The 6071-nt window shown below is 36.8% G+C and overlaps 1 non-coding gene across 1 annotated transcript; it reads right to left on the minus strand.

Annotated features, from left to right (window-relative positions):
- Window positions 1-200: 200 nt before the first annotated feature.
- Window positions 201-307, minus strand: LOC132283106 (small nucleolar RNA R71). The gene has a single exon (XR_009471946.1). It is a non-coding gene; the product is annotated as a small nucleolar RNA R71 (small nucleolar RNA).
- Between the last annotated feature and the right edge of the window lie 5764 nt (window positions 308-6071).

Genomic DNA, 6071 nt, shown 5'->3' on the forward strand with positions numbered 1-6071 from the left:
TGGATGAGTTTCTTGAAGTGTGTTCCACCGTGAAATACACGGACATGCCAGAAGAAGTTTTGAGACTCAAACTTTTTCCATTCACCCTTAAAGACAAGGCTAAATATTGGTTCAACAACTTTAGGCCTTTTTTGATAACTTCTTGGGCGGAAATGCAACAAGAGTTCTTGAAAAAGTATTATCCGGTTTCTAAGACCAATGCCATGAGAACTTCCATTTGTGAATTTTCTCAAGGGGATGGGGAAATGTTTCATGAGGCATGGGAAATGTTTAATGATTTGATTAGAAAGTGCCCTCATCATGACATACCTAAGTGGCAATTAGTCCAATATTTCTTTGAAAGTTTACCGGATAATCACAAGGGTATGGTTGATGCATCCATGGGTGGTTCTTATCTTGACAAGAATAAAAATGATGTGTGGTAATTGTATGAAAGCATGAGTGAGAAATCAATGCATAGGTCCTTATTTTCTAAAAATGGTAGAAACTTAGGTGGAAGGAAGAATGTTGGCTTGTATCAAGTTAACAACTCCAATGACATAGCCGCCGAGATGAAATCCTTATCTCAAAGGTTTGATCAATTCTTGATCAACCAAAACTCGGCAAATCAAATGTCTTCCTCTCCTAATCATGTTCATCATCGTGCATCTAATGAATCATGTATGACTTGTTCAAGTGTCTTGCTGTGATACCCCTCGGATCCGAGACACGGGTTGATCAGGCCCAGGCCCAAACCCGAGGGAATATCAAACAATTAATATTTTATAATGAACACGGATTACAAAATAAATTAAGAAATAAAATTAAACCTGGAAGGAACTAAAAATAGAATCCGCAAAATATTATAATTATTAAAATCCATTAAACCCAAACTCCAAAACTCCATCAGTTTACAACTTGGGAATCCATCTCTAGTGGACCCCTATTAAACATCCAAACGGAAGATAGAACAACTGTAATAAATGTCCAGAAATAAAACTATAGAGAGAGTCCTACATCGTCGGAAGAGTGAATAGAGACCTCTGCTCAGCACGAACACGTCTAAGCCTGGAACTGTCGTGTACCTAAAACACAGAAGTGGGTCAGGCCCACGCGCAAGTTCTATACTACTACAATCCAAACAGAGGCCCGATACTCATGTACATCCTAAACAATTCAACAATAGCTAATAGTCCGTAAATATATATATATAGTCACACTAAAGGACTCTCACTGGACTACAGGCCGGTCTCAACCTGAATAGAGGTAACATGCTAAAACGCACACGAAGTGGGCATATGTACCTATACCTAAACAGGGTACACCTCCAACCATCGTAGCCAGCTACACATCCCGATACATATACGCTCCCTAACCATTGGTCTTGAGGCTCAAGCTCATACCAAGGCACCATAACAGTACATATATAAAATCCATCCAAAATCCCTGGTATTGCCGCTCAACAAGTAGTTGCCATGACAATACAAATCCACGGGACTTAACTTTTAGTTAATCCCATCCTTATTCCAAGTAGGTGGGTAATGGTATTGTTTTAAAAACCAAACCCATCCTTAGTATGCCACCGTCCCATACCGGTGCCTACTTTCCAGTCCTCCAGTAGTCAATAATACCAATAAATCAAGTATATATCAACTAAATTCCAACATCCAACATTCAATGTTAGCAGTGATAAAATAAGCATTGATAAACAGGGTCACAACAACAACATATACATGCCCAATTTAAGTTGTTCCCTTTAGTCTGATATAAAGACAGAATTAATTAAAACTTCCATTTAACACCTTACAAATGACATACAGATATGTAGGGTATGTATCACAAAATCCTAACCTCCACAGTTGATACTAATTGTGATAATGTAAGCAACAAAACAATATTCACAGTATGTATGTAGACATGCTCAAATTATAGTGTTCCATAAAACCGATCTAGTGTTAAACTCAAATCCTCCTAGTATTTAAGTTCCAACAGTTGCTATTACAGAAGTTAAGATAGCTATCATCTAGACCCATCCTTCCAATAATTTATACTAGCAGTGGTAAGGAAAAACTTGAACCACAGAACCACAATGCATCCACAAACATGCTTAGTCTAGGTTGAACAAGCATACAACACTACTGTAACTACCAGTTTCATAGCAAAATAGATATCATTTTAGTTTGGTTTAATCTTCATTAATCATGGAATCATTTAAGAGTGCAAAGAGTATGAAGCCTAAGGGAAAGAGTAAGGATAGAATCTTGCCTCAGAAACTTTTGTTCAAAGTTTCAACATCGTCTTCTTAAAAAATCCCGGCGAGTTCCAAAACCCGGTTGCTGTTCATAGGTACGAAACACTATTCCTGAACTCAAAATCTGATCTCCACCGTTCAGATTATGCGACACTGAGTCATGAACCTATCCTCCAAATTTCAGCTCCATCGGACCACGGACGAAGCGGAATCGGATGTTTGATGAAATCTGGGCAGAATGGAAAAAAACCTGTGCGACCCGGTTACTGTTCAAGAGTATGAATCACTGTTCCCGAGGTCAAACTCTGATCTCCACCGTTCAGATTTGCGTCACTGAGTCGTGAACCTCTCCTCCAAATTTCAGCTCGATCGGACCACGGACGAAGCAGGATCGGATGTTTGATGAAATCTGGGCAGAATGGAAAAAATATGTGCGACCTGGTTACTGTTCACGAGTACGAATCACTGTTCCCTAGGTCAAACTCTGATCTTCACCGTTCAGATTGTGCATCACTGAGTCATGAACCTCTCCTCCAAATTTCAGATCAATCGGACCACGGACGAAGTGGGATCGGATGTTTGATGAAATCTGGGCAGAATGTGAAAAACTGCGTTTTTCCTTCTCCACTTCCACAAAACGTGTGCTTTATTTAAAAAAAACCCTACACAGACGTCTACCTTATACTTATAGAGTTTTCCTAAATCCTAGGTTCATTTAAGTCCAACTCACAATCCTAACCGGCCCATCCAATTAACGTAGAAACCTACGACGGCTATAATATAAAACCCTAATTTATACTGTAATTAAAACCCTAGTTAGATGTATTTACTTAATTACCCTATTCACCATTAAATACTTAACAAATAATCTAATTGAACAAAATAATAATTAGTAAACCCAATTAAACCAAATAAGACACACATAAAATAAGACACACATAAAATAATTAAACCAATTACACTTAAACCATTAATGCCAATTAAATAATTAAAACACTAACAAGTAATTCCAATCAAATAACTAAACCAATTATCATTTAAATAAATTAAATCACCACAAAAGAAAACAATTAAGCACCTAATAAAAAAAATAATGACACATAATCAAATAAAATGCACTTAAATAATAAATTAAATACCACTAAATACCAGGAATATCCTTTTTAAAATTAGGGGTATTACACTTGCATTATACTTCCAATTGTTCCCATGGACATGCGCTAAGCGAGAACCATGAACAAGCAAATACTGTTTTTGCTAACCAAGGGAATAATCCCTATGGCAATCATTACAATCCTAGTTGGAGGAACCATCTGAACTTTTCTTGGAAAAGCCAAAGGGAAGGCTCAAACCCTCCCTAAAGTGGTTTTCAAGAAAAGTATGTTCCATCTCCGATGCAAAGCCAAGGTTCCCAAGGTTTTAGATTATCATTTCAATCACATGGCAATCAATTTTCTAATTCTCATTTTCCTAATCAACTTTCATATTCCCAAGGAAATTCTAGGAGTCCCGCCTTTGAAGAGAAAGTTTTAACTGCTTTAGGCACTCTAGAGGCAAACACTCAATTGATTCATTCCCACTCTCAATCCATTGCTAAGCTAGAAACCCAAGTCGGGCAAATAGTTAGTACATTAAATGTTAGAGAGAAAGGGAAAATGCTTTTGAATGCCCCACCAAAGCAGCAATGTGTTGTGGAGACTCATTCCTCATCAGAAGGGCACACAATTGAACATGTTAATGCGGTGATAACCTTAAGAAGTGGGAAGATTGTGGACAACAAAGTAGGTGTGTCCAATGAAGATAGTGAACCGGTGAAACCAAAAGTTGACACCCGTCCCGTTTCTTATCATATTCCTCCCTTATTGTATATGCATGATCATTCAAATGAGAAAGTGTTAGAAAGTGATCTGAACAGTGAGTCCAAAATTGATTTGAAAGATGAATTGAACAAAGCTTTGAAAAAGGATTTTAAAAATTCTTGTGTTGATGATGTTTTAAAGAAAAGTTTTGAAAAAGTTTTTGAGCGAAGAGCTCCATTTCCAAATGCCTTGAAAGGATCTATTTGTCTTGATAAACAAAAGACCAAAACCAATGAAATCATAGAAATGTTTAGGCAAGTGAAGATTAATCTTCCACTTTTGAATGCAAATAAGCAAATTCCGGCTTATGTCAAGTTCTTAAAAGATCTTTGCACCCAAAAGAGGAAGAACAAGAGCCAAACACCTAGAAAAGTGGTCTTGACTGAGCAAGTGAGCTCAATCTTGCAATATAACACCATTCCAAAGTTTAAGGACCCCGGTTCGCCTACTACCTCTTGCATCATTGGTGACCATGTCATTAATCGAGCTCTTCTAGACTTAGGAGCAAGTGTTAATTTTCTTCCATACTCGGTATATGTCAAATTAGGCTTAGGAGACTTGAAACCGACGTTGGTGGTTTTACAACTTGCCGACTAATCCATCAAAAAGCCTAAGGGTATCATTGAAGATGTCTTGATTAAAATTGATAAGTTCTTCTTCCAGGTCGATTTCGTTGTCATTGACACGGAACCGGTTCCAAATCCCAAGAGCCTAATTCCCGTTATCCTTGGCCGTCCCTTCTTAGCAACTTCAAATGCTAATATCAATTGTAAGACAGGGATAATGAAGATTTCATTTGGCCACATAAAAATGAAGTTGAATATTTTCAATCCGACCCCAAATTCATTTGATAAGCATGAAGAGGTAAATGTTGTGGAGAAATGTCTAGACAATGAATGTGAAAGAATGGAGTCTTTGCTTGAAACCAAGATTTTAAAAAGTTCATCTTCAACCTTGAATTCAAAAAATGATGTTTCAAAATCTTGCTTTGAAAGGGCATGGAAGCCCAAAGATCACATTGATAAAGGATCAACAAATTCCTTTGAACCTAATCCAACAAGTTCTTTAGGGAACTATTTGTTGGATGGAATTCAAAGTACTTATCAACCCATTAAGGAGGGGATGCATTACAAGATGTTTGATTTGGGCTAAAAGAGCCCAACGTCTTGCTAGAGACGTTAGAGACTAGTGCATTGCGTAGGGTTTAACAACCCTATTCCTCCCTCATTTCTATTTTACCTTTCATTTCTTGCGTCGTTTAGATATGTTTTGGAATTCATACATATGGCTAGGATTTTGATTGAGTATGCATGCACTTTCATTCTGCAAATAGACATCTTGTCCCTGTTCGATTGATCTCAAAAGAGGTTCGATCAATCGAACACCCATCTCTGCATCCAATCATTGCTCTGTTCCATCGATCTGAAATTTCCTGCATAAATTGGCCCTCTGTGTATCGTTCAAAAATTTCTTTCGATCGATCTGAGTATTCCAAGATCGGTCGAAATTGTTCTTGGATCGATCTTCACTCCACACTTAGAAATTTTTTTGAGATCCATGAAAAAGGCCTCTCTGTGTATCATTCGAGCTTCTCTGCAGGTTTTCACCTGTTAGATCGATCGAAGTATCTTTTCGATCAATCTCAGCTTGATCGATCTGTGCCCCTTTGTTGACCTTGACTTTGACTTTGACTGCATTTTTATTTTTATTTTTATTTTTATTTTTAGTGTTTATTTTATTTTATCTTCAAAAACCTCAAAAAGATTTTTATTTTAATTTCTACTTTTATTTTCATTTTAAAATTTTCAAAACCAAAAAGATTTTAGTTTTCTTTTAAATCTAAAAAAAAAAAAAAAAAAAAAATTTAAAAATACTTTGTGATTTGGGAGCATAGATCGATTTGTGTTCTTTTAAGATCGATTTATGTTCGATCGATCAAAAATTTAACTTGATCGTTCGAACTGGTAGGGAAATGTTTTTAA

Source organism: Cornus florida, unplaced genomic scaffold (genome assembly GCF_030987335.1).
Source record: "Cornus florida cultivar Cherokee Brave unplaced genomic scaffold, ASM3098733v1 CherokeeBrave_3.0.0_Hap2_Chr01, whole genome shotgun sequence".
Taxonomy (NCBI): domain Eukaryota; kingdom Viridiplantae; phylum Streptophyta; class Magnoliopsida; order Cornales; family Cornaceae; genus Cornus; species Cornus florida.